Source organism: Erythrolamprus reginae, chromosome Z (genome assembly GCF_031021105.1).
Source record: "Erythrolamprus reginae isolate rEryReg1 chromosome Z, rEryReg1.hap1, whole genome shotgun sequence".
Classification (NCBI taxonomy): domain Eukaryota; kingdom Metazoa; phylum Chordata; class Lepidosauria; order Squamata; family Dipsadidae; genus Erythrolamprus; species Erythrolamprus reginae.
In genome coordinates, this window is record NC_091963.1 from 68,348,135 (window position 1) to 68,365,499 (window position 17,365).

The following is a 17,365-nucleotide window of genomic DNA, read 5'->3' on the forward strand; positions in this document are numbered from 1 at the left end:
AGGCCAGAATAAAACTCAAAAACCTACAAGACCATAAATCAAGAGGTGGATTCGGATTACTTAACATGGAATTATATTACCATGCCTCAATTGCAAATTTACTGAAAGAATGGATAACATTAAAAAATTCTAGAATATTAACACTTGAAGGCTACGACCTTCAATCAGGGTGGCACGCCTTTTTGATGGCAGACATAGGTAAAATACCAACATATTTTAGGTCACATTGCATACAAAAAACTTTAATTAACACCTGACACTTTATTAAAAACACACATTATCTCTGTATCCCGAAATGGATATCCCCAACAGAAACAATTATATACCCGAACGCATTAACCCTTGACAAAATCATAACATATGATCAACTGTTAAATGAAAATAATGATCTAATCCCTACACAAAAACTCGTGGAAAAAGGTATTAAAGTGGATTGGCCACACTACCTACAAATTAAATCAAAATATAATGAAGATAAGAACAAATTCGGCTTCCAAAAAAGCAACCTCCTTGACAAGATCATTTTTGGCCCACAAAAAAACCAAATATCAAACATATACAGTAGTCCCTCACCTACTGCGGCTTCACTTCATCGCGGGTTTCTGAGGAAGTCGATCGGCAGGTTTTTAAAAAAAAAATAAATCTAAAATTGTAAATAATGTATTTAAATACTGTATCTAAAATAAATACTGTGTGGGAAGGGTTTATAAAACAATGAAAACTTACCAAACAATTACAATATAAATACTTAAATAAGTACTATCAGTCGATAAATTCCCCATCGCGGATTTCACCTATCGTGGCCAGGTATGGATAGGTGAGGGACTACTGTATAATCTCCTCCTTCAACACGATATGGTAGAAGAAATAGTTAAAGGACCCATGATAGCTTGGTCACAAAACTTTGGATATTTTATTTATTTATTTTATTTTATTTATTATTAGATTTATATGCCGCCCCTCTCCGTAGACTCGGAGCGGCTCACAGCAACAATAAAACAATGTAAAATAAATCTAATAATTTAAAAAACACTAAAAAAACCCATTATTAAAAGCAAACATACACACAAACATACCATGTATAAACTGTATAGGCCTGGGGGAGATGTCTCAATTGCCCCATGCCTGATGGCAGAGGTGGGTTTTAAGAAGTTTATAAAAGGCAAGGAGGGTGGGGCAGTTCTAATCTCCGGGGGGAGTTGGTTCCTGAGGGTCGGGACCACCACAGAGAAGGCTCTTCCCCTGGGTCCCGCCAAACGACATTGTTTAATTGATGGGACCCAGAGAAGGCCAATTCTGTGGGACCTAACTGGTCACTGGGATTCGTGCGGTAGAAGGTGATCCCGGAGATATTCTGGTCCGATGCCATTAACTTAAATAAATGGGGAAAAAATTGGACTGTCAACTACAAACTAAGAATGACAACCTCATATAAGGAAAATCATTACAAAATTTTTTTACAGATGGTACCTGCCACTGGCTAGACTTGCATAAATGTATCCAAATTTATCACATCTATGTTGGAAATGCAGGGAAAAACCAGGCACATATTACCACATCTGGTAAATTAATTCCAGTCCCAGGGCTACAATGTGGATTCCACCTTGGAAATCTCATCTCCAACTGTGTCAACAGAACTCTGCCTCTGCAGCTGTCTCCCTTGCCTTTGAAATAAGACTGGGATCTAACTACTTCAGTCACTCTGCCCACTGACATCCGTTCTCTGGTGTCTGGGAGGCTTCTTGGTCCTCTTCTCCTCTGCCTCCAGTTATCCCCGTTCGACTGTCTGAGCAGAGTTTGGCCACTAGATATTTTGGCTCATCGCTGCTCTTTGTATTCCCAAGGTTTGTATGGTGATGTTCGGGGGCTTTCAATGACTCCCCCAACTCCCGAGGCTATCCAGGTGCCCTCACACTCATCGCTCAGTCTTGCTCCCTTGTACTCGCTCCAAAAGCTCTGAATGTGGTCTGTTTCAATCTCCCCCTCCCCCTCTCAGCTCAGCTGAGAACCAGAGGGGACTGCTGGCGACTATTTAAGATCCCCTAACACGCCAGAAACGCTGAGGAACATCTGAGACGCTCAGCGTGGAGGTGGCAGATTAACGGACCTAAGACGCTGGGATGGCGAAGGTGGGGGCGCCGGGTGTTGGAAGGACGTCTTCCACTATTGCAAAAAAGAGGAAACGGAGTTTTTCATCGAGACTGTGTTCGTCAAGATTTATTAAGAAGCGTTTTGCAATTGTGTAGGCTGCGCGGAGCTACGAAGGGGCGATGGAGATAGAGATGTTATCGAGTGGGACTGAGGACTACTGGAGATTGTCCAGGGCACTTGATGGAAATTGGAGCTCCCAGAGAGAAAGAACTTGGGACATTTTCAATCGAGGTAAAGAGTCAGAATTTTTACAGTACTGGACACCGATCTTGACCAGTACTAGAAAGACCAAACTGTATTTAGACCCTGAGACCCAGATACTGATATCCGAGGCTTTCAGAACTTTTACAACTTTGAGAACTAATCAGCCAAATCAACCTGGAGTCTGGCGCCCTCTTGCTGCTGCTTTTTGCTCCTTATTTCTGCTACTTCCCCTTTTTAAGAACTATTAGCAAATTACTTCTATACTATTCCTGTCCATGTGTTATATGTTTTTATATTTACTGTTTTTTAATTAATTGATTTTAAGGGTTAAATTATTGATGCTAGTAGTGTTTTTAAGTATCTTTTTTTAACTTAATTATTAGGGGTTTTAGCAATGGATTTTTATGGGAATGAAATTAATGGGGGTGGGTGGGAGGGGGATAGTGAATGGAATGGGATAGGTGGGTGGGATTACAGTAAGTATGAAATGAATGGTTATGATTTAAATGAAACCCTTGGCACACCTGACGCTGGAGAGGCAGGAGGGGAGGGGGCACCTATCTCGGGTGGCGGAGGGTCAAAATATTCCGGTCTTGCTGGGGAGAGGCAGATATGGTAGGAGCCTTGGAGCTAGCCGTTCCAGGGGAAGGAGGGATCGCTGCTTAGTAGCGATCCCTTCTTCCGGCTCCTTGAGCTCAACCCAAGATACTGGTGATGAGTATAATTCTGGCCCTGGGCTCAAGTTGCTGCTCAATGCCAGGTCGGTGGTAAATAAAGCTCTCCTCATCCGGGAATTGATCCTGGATGAGGAGGCCGACCTGGCATGTGTGACCAAAACCTGGCTGGGCCCGGAGGGAGGAATTCCTCTCTCGGAAATTTGTCCAGCTGGGTTTCGGGTATGGCACCAACCTCGACCCCAGGGAAGGGGAGGAGGAGTGGCTATTATAGCCAGGGAGAGTCTTTGCCTGCGTAGGCTCATTGCTCCAGAGGTTGCGGGTTGTGAGTCCCTTCTGGTGAAGTTGGACTTAGGGGTTCAGGTGGGCTTGTTACTCACGTACCTGCCTCCCAGCTGCGTGTCAACAGCCCTGCCTGTGCTACTCGAGGAGGTGGCTGGGTTGGCGGTGGAGTTCCCCGGACTTATTGTCCTGGGAGACTTCAATCTGCCGTCACTCAGCAGTTCCTCTGGACTGGCACAGGAGTTCATGGCCACCATGACAGCCATGGACCTGACTCAAGTAGTTCAGGGTCCGACTCACGAGGGTGGACACACACCCGATATGATATTCCTCTCTGAGCAATTGAGTAATGGTCTGAGACTAAGGGGCTTATAAGTGTTGCCTTTGTCATGGTCAGATCATTTCCTACTGTGGCTTAACTTCCTGGCTCCAATCCTTCCCCGCAGGGAGGCGGAACCGATTAAGTTGTTCCGCCCCAGATGCCTGATGGATCCAGAAGATTTTCAGAGGGCGTTTGGGGTTATTCCAGATACAATCGTTCACAGTTCGGCAGAGTCTCTTGCTGAGGCCTGGAACAAGGCTGCACTGGGGGCTCTTGATCGGATTGCACCATTGCGACCTCTCAGTGGCACTAGACCCCGTAGAGCTCCATGGTTCAACGAGGAGCTCCGGGACTTGAAACGCCAGAAGAGACGTCTAGAGAAGCAATGGAGGAAGAGTAAGTCTGAATCCGATTGAACACTTGTAAGAGCTCATATTAAGACTTACAAAGTGGCGCTCAAGGCGGCAAGAATCGCGTATCATGCCGCTTTGATTGCATCAGCGGAATCCCGCCCAGCCGCTCTGTTTAGGGTAAGCCGCTCCCTTCTTAATCGGGGGAGTTGGGGAGCCCTTGCAGAGTAGTGCTGAGGATTTTAACACGTTTTTCGCTGATAAAATCGCTCGGATCCGGGCGGACCTCGACTCCAATTGTAAAACAGAGTCGACTGACAATGAGTCAGTCGAGGTGACTGGGGATAAACGTCTTTGTCCATCTGTCTGGGCAGAGTTTGACTTGATGACACCTGATGAAGTGGACAAGGCCATTGGAGCTGTGAGTTCCGCCACCTGTTTACTGGATCCGTGTCCCTCTTGGCTGGTTTCGGCCAGTCGAGATGTTACACGGAGCTGGGTCCAGGAGATTGTCAACGCCTCCTTGGGGATGGGGTCCTTTCCGGCCCTTTATAAGGAGGCACTCGTGCGCCCCCTCCTCAAGAAGCCTTCCCTGGACCCAGCCGTGCTTAATAACTACCGTCCAGTCTCCAACCTTCCCTTTATGGGGAAGGTTGTTGAGAAGGTGGTGGCACTTCAACTCCAGCGGTCCTTGGAAGAAGCCGATTATCTAGGTCCTCAACAGTTTGGATTCAGGCCTGGCTACAGCACGGAAACTGCTTTGGTCGCGTTGATGGATGATCTCTGGCGGGCCCGGGACAGGGGCTTGTCCTCTGTCCTGGTGCTCCTTGACCTCTCAGCAGCTTTCAATACCATAGACCATGGTATCCTTCTGCACCAGCTGGAGCGGTTGGGAGTGGGAGGCACTGTTCTTCAGTGGTTCTCCTTTTACCTCTCCGGTCGGTCACAGTTGGTGTTAGTGGGGGGTCAGAGGTCGACCTCGAGGTCTCTCCCTTGTGTGCTCAGGGGTCGGTCCTCTCCCCCTGCTATTTAATATCTACATGAAACCGCTGGGTGAGATCATCCAAGGGCATGGGGTGAGGTATCATCAATACGCCGATGATACCCAGTTATACATCTCCACCCCATGTCCAGTCAACGAAGCAGTGGAAGTGATGTGCCGGTGCCTGGAGGCTGTTGGGGCCTGGATGGGTGTCAACAAACTCAAACTCAATCCAGACAAGACGGAGTGGCTGTGGGTCTTGCCTCCCAAGGACAATTCTATCTGTCCATCCATTACCCTGGGAGGGGAATTATTGACCCCCTCAGAGAGGGTCCGCAACTTGGGCGTCCTCTTCGATCCACAGCTTACACTAGAGAAACATCTTTCAGCTGTGGCGAGGGGGGTGTTTGCCCAGGTTTGCCTGGTGCACCAGTTGTGGCCCTATCTGGATCAGGTGTCATTGCTCACAGTCACTCATGCCCTCATCACCTCGAGGTTCGACTACTGTAACGCTCTCTACATGGGGCTACCTTTGAAAAGTGTTCGGAAACTTCAGATCGTGCAGAATGCAGCTGCGAGAGCAATTATGGGTTTCTCTAAGTATGCCCATATTACTCCAACACTCCGCAGTCTGCATTGGTTGCCGATCAGTTTCCGGTCACAATTCAAAGTGTTGGTCATGACCTATAAGGCCCTTCATGGCATCGGGCCAGAATACCTTCGGGACCGCCTTCTGCCACACGAATCCCAGCGACCGGTTCGGTCCCACAGAGTTGGCCTTCTTTGGGTCCCATCGACTAAACAATGTCGTCTGGCGGGACCCAGGGGAAGAGTCTTCTCTGTGGCAGCTCCGACCCTCTTGAACCAGCTCCCCCCTGAGATTAGGATTGCCCCCACCTTCCTTGCCTTTCGCAAACTCCTTAAAACCCACCTCTGCCGTCAGGCATGGGGGAACTGAAACATCTCCCCCTTGCCCATATTGTTTTGGTGTTGGATTGATTGTGTGCTTGTTTTTTTAATATTCTGGGGTTGTTTTTATGAATTTTTTAGCTTAAAATTGTAATTGGATAGGTGGGTATTGGATTTGTTACTATGTACTGTTTTGTCATTGTTGTGAGCCGCCCCGAGTCTGCGGAGAGGGGCGGCATATAAATCCAATAAATCTAATCTAATCTAATGTCTCCCTGCCTGTCCCTGCCTTCTGTATTTCTCTTTCTCTTGTTTTTCTCCCCTTCACCCTCTCTATTTTTGTCTGTCTGTATCTCATCCTTTCACTGTGCATCTGTCTCCCCCACTTTTGCTGCATAATCTCTGCCCCTTTTCCCCATCTCTACCTTTCCTCCTCTCCCCACTCTTATCTCTCTGTGTCTTCCCCCCCCCCACACACACTTTGATTCTGATTATCTGGCCTCTCTTCCAGGGGCCTCATCTGACAGACTGAAGCAGGAAAAGTGGTTACTTTTAGCCTTTAGAAGTAGCTGCTTGGGGAGATGCATTTTATTTCACTGTGCTATGTAAGGCACTAAGAAAACAGTGGGCAGGCGATGAGTTAGAGGCCAAAGGGCATTGGACAGGCAATAAGAACATAAGAGCCATGCTGAATCAGGCCAAAAGCCCATCGATTCCAGCATTCTGTGTGGCCCACCAATTGTACATGTGGATCTTGAGCAGAAAGAGAAGGCAAACCCTCCCTTTCCTTTGACCCCCAACAAATGGTACCCAAGGAAATCCTGCCTGCCTCAACCAACAGAGGCAGCACTTGGACATCCATTTCAATAATCACCGATACACATGGCATCCCTGAATCTATCTAATCCTGCCTTGAAGCTATCTAGGCTGACAGGTGTCACAACCTCTTCTGGAAATGAATTCTATAAACCAATGACCCTCTGGATGAAGAAATATTTCGCTTTATTTGTCCTCACTTTCTTACCTATATGCTTTAGGGAATGCCCCTTTGTCCTAGTATTGTGTGATAGAGAAAAGAATTTTTCTCTATCTACCTTTTTATCCCATGCATGCTTTTATACACTTCGAACAAGTCACCTCTTAAACACTGTCTTTCACGGCTGAAGACCAAGGCGTTGCAACCTGGTTTCATAAGGGAGGTGCTCCATTTCCTTGATTATTATTGTTGCCCTTTTTTGCACCTTATCCAGTTCCATTATATCCTTCTTCAGGTGTGGTGACCAGAACTATACACCGTACTCCAAATGTGGTCTCACCATCGATTTGTATAGAGGCAATACACCACTTTCCGACCTATTTTTGATTCTCTTCCTAATCATGCCAAGCATTGAATTTGCTTTTTTTTACTGCTGCTATGCACTGGGTTAAAGATCCCTTTCTTGGGTTTTTCAGAAAGCTTGGTCTTTATCAGTTGGTAGATATAATTAGGGTTCTTTGGCCCGATGTGCATAACTTTGGACTTGTTTGGGTTAAAATGCATTTGGCACTTTATTGCCCACTCACTCAATTTCAAGTGATCTTTCTGGAGCTCCCGACAATCAGTTTCACTTTTCACTACCCAGAACAATTTAGTGTCATCAACAAACTTTGCTACTTCACTATTTACTTCTATATCCAGATCATTAATGAATATATTAAAAAGTAAAGGCCCCAAAACTGAACCTTGTAGTACACCACTTCTCACTTCTTTCCATCCAGAGAATTGTCCATTTATTGCCACCCTTTGCTTCCTACAATTTAGCCAGTTACCAATCCAGGACAAAACCTGTCCTCTAATTCTGTAGCTGAAGAGCTTTTTTAGGAGCCTTTGGTGAGGGACTTTACAAAAAGCCTTTGAAAGTCAATATAGATCAATATTTTGGGTCCCCTTTATCTATGTGTCTACTTATACCCTCAAAGAATTCTAACAAGTTAGTAGGGCATGATTTGCCTTTGCAGAAACCATGTTGATTTTCTTTCAGCAATGCTTGTTCTTCTCTGTGCCCAGTAATTTTATCTTTAATAATGGTTTCCATCACTGCCTGGAACTGAGGTTAAAATGACTGGTCTATAATTTCCTTGGTCACCTCTGGATCCTTTCTTGAAGATCGGGGCTACATTTGCCTACCTCCAATCCTCAGGTACAGTGCCTGATCTTAGAGAAAAATTATATATTTTAGCTAGAAGTTCAGCAATTTCACACTTGAATTCCTTGGGAACTCTAGGATGGATGCCATCTGGACCAGGCAATTTGACATTTAGTTTAGTAAGGCATGCAAGAATATCTTCCTTGTTTATCTCTATCTGGTTTAATTCTTCTAATTCCTTCCCTGAGAAAACTAACTCAGCAGCAGGCAAATGCTCTCTATCCTCCTGATTGAAAACGGAGGCAAAGAAGTCATTTAGCCTCTGAGCAAATTCCTTTTCTTTTCTGATTATCCCCTTCTGATCGAGTGGCCCAACTGTTTTTCTGGTTGGCTTTCTGCTTCTGATGTACTTTAAAAAGTTTTTGTTATTACTTTTAATATTCCTTGCTATATACTTCTCAAAATCTCTCTTGGCTTTCCTGTCTACTGCCTTGCTTTTAGTCTGCCAGAGTTTGTGATCCTTCCTGTTTTCTTCAGTAGGAAGAGCCTTCCATTTTTTAAATGAGTTTTTCTTCTTTCCACTAACTTCCTTTACCTCATTCTTAAGTCATACTGGTGTCCTGTTGGACTTTCCAGTCCTCTTCTTTTAGGAATGCAGTTTAATTGAGCCTATTGTAACATATTTTTAAACAGTTTCCAAACATTTTGGAGGGATTTGACTTTTTTTAATTGTTCCTTTTAGTTTCTTCTTTACCTATTTTTCTCATTTTGGTGAAATTCCCTTTGTGAAAGTTTAAAGTCCCTGTGTTTGTTTTCACTGACAATTTGCTATCCATGGTTAAGTTGAAAGTTATTGTGTTGTGATAACTGGGCTGGTTACAAAGTTATCATGAACCAGATCCTGTGCATTAGTTAGAACCAAGTCCAGGATCCCTTTTACCCTGATTGGTTCCATGACCATCTGCTCAAGGGAACAATCAGCTAACATGTCGAGGAACTTTGTCTCTCTTTCATGTGTAGAACAAGAATTTACCAAATCTATTTGGGGATAGTTGAAGTCCCCCATTATGATTACCCTATTTCTTTTTGAGGCCTCCTGAAATTCATTTTCCAAATAGCAATCTGCCTCTGGAGTTTGGTTGGGAGGGTGATAGCAGATCCCTAATGTCAGATTAGTTTTCTGTCCTCGGATTTTTATCCACAATGTTTCTATGGGTGAGTTTGAATTTTCTTGAATTTCAAGTTCATGAGATTCTAACTCCTCATTTATGTATAATGCCACATCACCACCATTCCTCTCTCTCCTGTCCATCTTGTACAGTTTGTAACCTGGACTCCTTGTGTCCCATTGGTTTTCATCTGTCCACCAGGTTTCTGTTATGCCAATAATATTGATATTTTCTTTCGCCAAGCACTCAAATTCCCCTATTTTTGCTCGAAGGCTTTTAGCATTCGTGTACAGACATTTTTGTGCACTTTCAACTTTAACGGTAGATTTTGACTGAAGAATTTAACTGTAGAATTTGTAGATGGCCTACCATGTCCTTCTGCTTGACTATTACAATCTAGTTTTTCTGTTGACTCATCAATATGTGCAGAACTTTCACCCTTCATATATGGTGGTGCACCTTCTCAAACCAGAAACTGCCCAACTCCTGTCTACTTGCCCCTCGAGATCAGTTTAAAAGGTGCTCTGAAACCTTTTAAATATTCATCTCCAGCAGTCTGGTTCCATTATGGTTCAAGTGCAACCTGTTCCTTTTGTATAGGTGTGGCTTGTCCCAAAATGTTTCTCAATTCTTAATGAATCTAAACCCTTCCTCTCGACACCACTGCCTCATCCACGCATTGAAGCTCTTGAGCTCTGCCTGTCTAGATGACCCTGTACGTGGAACAGGTAGCATTTCTGAGAATGCAACCTTGTAGGTCCTGGACCTTAATCTTCTATCTAGCAACCTAAATTTGGCTTCCAGAACCTTCCAATTAGCCTTCCCAATGTCATTGGTACCGACATATACCACGACAGTTGACTCCATCCCATCACCATTTATCAGGCTGTCTAGATGCCTCGTGATACCTGCAACCGTTGCACCCAGCAGGCAATTTACCATGCAGTCAACACTTCCATCGCAAACCCGTCTCTCTATGTTTTTAACAGTCGAATCACCAAGTACAAGAAGTCCCCCTCCCATCACCTGTGGAGAAGTATCCTCGGTGCAAGAGGATATGGGCACATCCTCCATGGAAGGGGTCCCAATTAAGGGAGCCTGTCCAGAGACTGATGTTCTCCAAGATCCCCATTCTCCAAAGCAGCTGGAGAGCTGCTCAGCATGTAGTGGGATGCTCCTACTACATCCCTGAACATTTCTTGCCTCACTATCTCTCTCTGTTTCTCCAGGTCTGCTACCTTGGCTCCAAGGAAAAGAACCTGTTCCCTAAGAGCCAGGACCTCATTGCACCGATCGCACACCCAAGACTTCTGTCCAGCAGACAGTCATACATGTGACACTCAATGCAAAACACTGGGAAGCTCCTCTCCTCCTGCTGACTATCTACCTCCATTTCTTATTAATATGTGTTTACTCTTATTTGTATTGAAATTACTTTTTTTTAAAAAAAAGATAGACTTCCTCTTCTAGATATTGATAATTTTTAATGTTTTTGATAAGGTTGATAATTTTTTAATTTTTTTAAAACAGCTTTTTAGGTTGTTCAACTTTTGGTTTTGGTCTTAGTTTACTTTTTGGAACTTTTTTCTACTTGTTTCAGCATTTATCAAACTAGGGCAAACTTAGAAAAGGGGGAAGAACCTTTTTATGGCTGTTTAAAAAAAGCCGAATTAGCAGCTAAACAAGAAACTTATCCACAAACTTACCAGGGCTCAGCAGATATTCTTCTCAAAATTGCTGCTAAGTTCCTTTCTCCCTTTTTATTTTCTGCTTTGTTTTCCATTTTTTGAAAACGCTCTCCTTAATCAAAAAGCAGTTGTCGCTCTGCTTCCCAAACAGGAATCTGTAAGGTGTTCTCGGACTGCCTTGCACAGCACACCAAAATTTAGCGTGCTTCACAGTGTGACCCTGTCCCACTCACCGCTAGCAAGGAGATGAGAGTGGTGGGCCTGGAGTGATTCTCTTCTCAGGTCAAGCAAGTAATGCCTGGGAGAGGAGGGGCAATGGACAGGGCCAACCAGTGGTAAGATCAGTTGGGAGTGCTGAAAAACCTAACTACTGGTAGTGTGATGGAGCCACAGGAGAGGGGTGAAAGCTGCATGCTTATGTACACTTGTTTGAAGTAGGACAATTTAGGTCTGGTGGTTTATATCTTAAGTAAAATTCATTTATTTTTTTAAATTGTTAATATTCCTTAAAATGCTAATTCTAGAAGACATTTTAGTCTGTTTCTGACTGGTCTAACAAATGACAACTCTAAATCTCAACCAGCAAATGCTCTGTCCTACACATTGGCAAAAAGAATCAGAACCACAAATACAAACTGACCAAATTATCACAGATACCCCCCACTCGGTTAAGGACCTCGGAGTACTAATAACAAAAGACCTAAGTGCCAAAGCCCACTACAACAACATAGAAACATAGAAACATAGAAGACTGACAGCAGAAAAAGACCTCATGGTCCATCTAGTCTGCCCTTTTACTATTTCCTGTATTTTATCTTACAATGGATATATGTTTATCCCAGGCATGTTTAAATTCAGTTACTGTGGATTTCCCAACCACGTCTGCTGGAAGTTTGTTCCAAGGATTTACTACTCTCTCAGTAAAAGAATATTTCCTCATGTTGCCTTTGATCTTTCCCCCAACTAACTTCAGATTGTGTCCCCTTGTTCTTGTGTTCACTTTCCTGTTAAAAACACTTCCCTCCTGAACCCTATTTAACACTTTAACATATTTAAATGTTTCGATCACGTCCCCCCTTTTCCTCCTGTCTTCCAGACTATACAGATTGAGTTCATTCAGTCTTTCCTGATACGTTTTATACTTAAGACCTTCCACCATTCTTGTAGCCCGTCTTTGGACGCGTTCAATTTTGTCAATATCTTTTTGTAGGTGAGGTCTCCAGAACTGAACACAGTATTCCAAATGTGGTCTCACCAGCGCTCTATATAAGGGGATCACAATCTCCCTCTTCCTGCTTGTTATACCTCTAGCTATGCAGCCAAGCATCCTACTTGCCTTTCCTACCGCCCGACCACACTGCTCACCCATTTTGAGACTGTCAGAAATCACTACCCCTAAATCCTTCTCTTCTGAAGTTTTTGCTAACACAGAACTGCCAATGCAATACTCAGATTTAGGATTCCTTTTCCCCAAGTGCATTATTTTACATTTGGAAACATTAAACTGCAGTTTCCATTGCTTTGACCATTTATCTAGTAACGCTAAATCATTTGCCATATTACAGACCCCTCCAGGAATATCAACCCTATTGCACACTTTAGAGTCATCAGCAAATAGGCAAACCTTCCCTACCAAACCTTCCCCTATGTCACTCACAAACATTAAAAAGAATAGAACCCAGAGCAGACCCTTGTGGCACACCGCTTGTAACCTGTCTCTGCTCAGAATACTCGCCATTAACAATAACTCTCTGATGTCTATGCTTCAGCCAGCTTGAAATCCACTGAACTATCCAGGGATTAAGTCCAATCTTCACTAATTTATCTATCAGCTCTTTATGTGGAACCGTATCAAAGGCTTTGCTGAAGTCCAGATAGGCAATATCCACGGCACCACCTTGATCCAACACCTTTGTGACATAGTCAAAGAACTCAATGAGATTAGTCTGACACGATTTGCCTTCAGTAAAGCCATGCTGATTTGGGTCCAATAAGTTATTGTTTTTTAGATGCTGATTTATCCTCTTTTTGAGTAGAGTCTCCATCATTTTAACTACAACTGATGTCAAGCTAACTGGCCTGTAGTTACCAGCTTCTTCTCTACTGCCCTTCTTGTGGATAGGCACAACACTGGCCATTCTCCAATCCTCAGGAACATCTCCTGTTAACAGGGATTTGTTAAACAAATCAGTCAGGGGGGTAGCAATGACAGATCTGAGTTCTTTAAGAACTCTGGGGTGGATGCCATCTGGACCCATTGCCTTATTTATCTTTAATCTTTCAAGTTCTTCTAAGACATCGGCTTCTAAGATCACTGGAGATGAATCCGTACAGCTGGAAGCAATGCTATATCCCTCTATAGTATTATTATTATTTTGTAAGGTGTCTTTTGAGAAAACTGAACAGAAGTAGCTATTGAAATGGTCAGCGATCTCCTTATTCCCATCAATGCATGTATTATTCCCGGTACTAAGCTTTGTGATGCTGCAGTTTTTCTTCTTCCTATCACTAATATATCTGAAGAAGGTTTTATCCCCCTTCTTTACAGATTTTGCTATTTCTTCCTCTTCTGGGGCTTTAGCAGAATATATTATCTGTTTCGCCTCCTTCTGTCTCATTTTATACACCTCTCTATCAGCTATACTTCCAGACTCTTTATACCTCCTATAGGCAGCCTTTTTTTCATTGACTATAGCCCTTACATCATTGCTAAACCATAGCGGTTTCTTCTTCCTTTTACCTTTAGTTACTTGCTTTACATAAAGTCTTGTGGCTTTTAAGATGGCCTTTTTTAATACAGTCCACTGGGTGCTTGCTCCTGCCATTTTATCCCTCCACTTTAATTCATTATTTAAATATTCCCCCATTGCATTAAAATTTGTTTTTCTGAAATCCAATACTTTGGTTGCATTATAGGATTGCTCACAATGAGTTTTTACATCAAACCACAAACATAGATGGTCACTGCAACCTAAATTTTCTCCCACCTTGACCTCTGAAACCCGATTCCCATTGGTAAAAACTAAATCTAAAATATTCTCCCCTCTAGTTGGTGTCTTAACTAGCTGTGCCATAGCTGCTCCTGTAAAGGCCTCTACTATATTCTTACTTTTGCATGTAAGGGCACTGGTGATATTCCAGTCAACATCAGGCATGTTGAAATCACCCATAACCACAATATCTCCCTTTACTGCCATTAGGGTAATCTCATCCACCATCTTGTTGTCATGTTCCTCAGATTGCCCTGGAGGCCTATAGATCACCCCAATTCTAATGACAGAACCGTCTTTATTTTGCATGCAAATCCAGAGGGTCTCCAGATCTTGACATGTATTTTGAATTAGTATTGTTTTTAGACTTTCTTTAACATAAATGGCTACTCCACCTCCCCTTCTCTCTATTCTATCCTTCCTATACAGTGTATATCCTGGTATGGATATTTCCCATTCATTAGAATCCTTAAACCATGTCTCAGTTATGGCAACCAGATCCAAATTATCTCTAGATATTATGCCCATTAACTCACAGAGCTTGTTGCTCAAGCTTCGAGCATTTGTGTACATTACCCGAAGAACATTATTTTCATTATTAGTTTGCCCCTTATCATCAACAACTACATCTATTTTATTTACAGCTCCCTTTTCATAAGCTTCCAGAAACTGATTTATCCTCATTGGTCGGGGACAGAAATCCTCCACATCTGGTACATCTCTGTCCCCTTTACCTAGTTTAAATGCCTGTCCCAAAAAGTTCTGAATTCCTCACCGAGCACCTGAGCACCTCTGTATGATGGATGCAAACCATCCCTCTTAAACAACTCCCTATTAGACCACCTACTGACATCATGACTTACATAACCAAAACCTTCAGCTTTACACCACTGCCTTAACCACACATTAAACTCTCTGATACAACTTGTTTTGCCCTCCTGGCCACAAACCGGTAACACCTCTGAGAAAGTCACTGAATCAGTTATTTTACCCAGCTCCACACTTAGACATTGAAAATCTCTTTTTACTACATTAACATTTCTCTGGGACAAATCGTTTGTGCCAAGATGCACCACCACATCAACTTTATTACCTTTACTCACAGCTTTGATAATGTTTGTAATCCGCCTCCTGTCCCTGTGGGCAGTGGCTCCTGGAAGACACCTCATCACCTTCACCACATCCTTCCTCTGTCCCAAATCAACACCTCTGACAATCGAGTCACCCACAAGAACATGTGTCCTCTCTTTATTTCTACTAACTGGACTTGGTTTGGTGACACTATGCTCCTCATTTACAGCAACTTCTCCTTTGAACATCCCCTCATTCTCCGCCTGAGGGGCCTTGCTAATATCTACAACATCCTTACTATTTAAATCCGCAAGAACATTATAGGAATTGGATACAGAGAGACCAAAATTGTTATGTTTTTGTTCAACCACACGTAATCTTCCTGAACCAACCGTTGTCCAAACAGCCCTCCTCCTCGGGGGGCGCTGTGGAAGTGGAGGCTGCACACATGGCTGCATTACAGCACGTGGCTGGGACAATCTTTCCACTTCTGCCTGCAAGCTACAAACTAAGGACTGCAATCTAGAGATCTCGCCATCTAACCTAGACGTCCTAATGCAAAGAGGGCAGTACCCCAAGTTCCACAAGGTACTACAGAACACAACAGCCAAACAAGTGTTACACTGCACCAAGCCAATAATCTTAACAATGTATTGAAATACAGGTACTTAGCAAGAAAATGACCCCCTATTGCTACCAAACTTTGCTGATTTTTGATTATAGTTATATAATTCGCGCGCCGCCAGGCGCGCGGGCCACTATTTTTCTCTCCTCTTCCTCAGTGTTCTGAAAGTGCAGTTTAAAATGGTTTTACTGACTCTTTTATACTTCCCAGTCTAGTCCCCTCCTCCCTGAATTCAAAAACACAATCAGCCAATAGAATTTCCCCTTACAGCCAGTTATAGCCTCGCCCCCTTGAAATCAGAAATACAAACTGTATAAGAGCACAATTTTTCTCTCCTCTTCCTCAGTGTTCTGAAAGTGCAGTTTAAAATGGTTTTACTGACTCTTTTATACTTCCCAGTCTAGTCCCCTCCTCCCTGAATTCAAAAACACAATCAGCCAATAGAATTTCCCCTTACAGCCAGTTATAGCCTCGCCCCCTTGAAATCAGAAATACAAACTGTATAAGAGCACAATTTTTCTCTCCTCTTCCTCAGTGTTCTGAAAGTGCAGTTTAAAATGGTTTTACTGACTCTTTTATACTTCCCAGTCTAGTCCCCTCCTCCCTGAATTCAAAAACACAATCAGCCAATAGAATTTCCCCTTACAGCCAGTTATAGCCTCGCCCCCTTGAAATCAGAAATACAAACTGTATAAGAGCACAATTTTTCTCTCCTCTTCCTCAGTGTTCTGAAAGTGCAGTTTAAAATGGTTTTACTGACTCTTTTATACTTCCCAGTCTAGTCCCCTCCTCCCTGAATTCAAAAACACAATCAGCCAATAGAATTTCCCCTTACAGCCAGTTATAGCCTCGCCCCCTTGAAATCAGAAATACAAACTGTATAAGAGCACAATTTTTCTCTCCTCTTCCTCAGTGTTCTGAAAGTGCAGTTTAAAATGGTTTTACTGACTCTTTTATACTTCCCAGTCTAGTCCCCTCCTCCCTGAATTCAAAAACACAATCAGCCAATAGAATTTCCCCTTACAGCCAGTTATAGCCTCGCCCCCTTGAAATCAGAAATACAAACTGTATAAGAGCACAATTTTTCTCTCCTCTTCCTCAGTGTTCTGAAAGTGCAGTTTAAAATGGTTTTACTGACTCTTTTATACTTCCCAGTCTAGTCCCCTCCTCCCTGAATTCAAAAACACAATCAGCCAATAGAATTTCCCCTTACAGCCAGTTATAGCCTCGCCCCCTTGAAATCAGAAATACAAACTGTATAAGAGCACAATTTTTCTCTCCTCTTCCTCAGTGTTCTGAAAGTGCAGTTTAAAATGGTTTTACTGACTCTTTTATACTTCCCAGTCTAGTCCCCTCCTCCCTGAATTCAAAAACACAATCAGCCAATAGAATTTCCCCTTACAGCCAGTTATAGCCTCGCCCCCTTGAAATCAGAAATACAAACTGTATAAGAGCACAATTTTTCTCTCCTCTTCCTCAGTGTTCTGAAAGTGCAGTTTAAAATGGTTTTACTGACTCTTTTATACTTCCCAGTCTAGTCCCCTCCTCCCTGAATTCAAAAACACAATCAGCCAATAGAATTTCCCCTTACAGCCAGTTATAGCCTCGCCCCCTTGAAATCAGAAATACAAACTGTATAAGAGCACAATTTTTCTCTCCTCTTCCTCAGTGTTCTGAAAGTGCAGTTTAAAATGGTTTTACTGACTCTTTTATACTTCCCAGTCTAGTCCCCTCCTCCCTGAATTCAAAAACACAATCAGCCAATAGAATTTCCCCTTACAGCCAGTTATAGCCTCGCCCCCTTGAAATCAGAAATACAAAC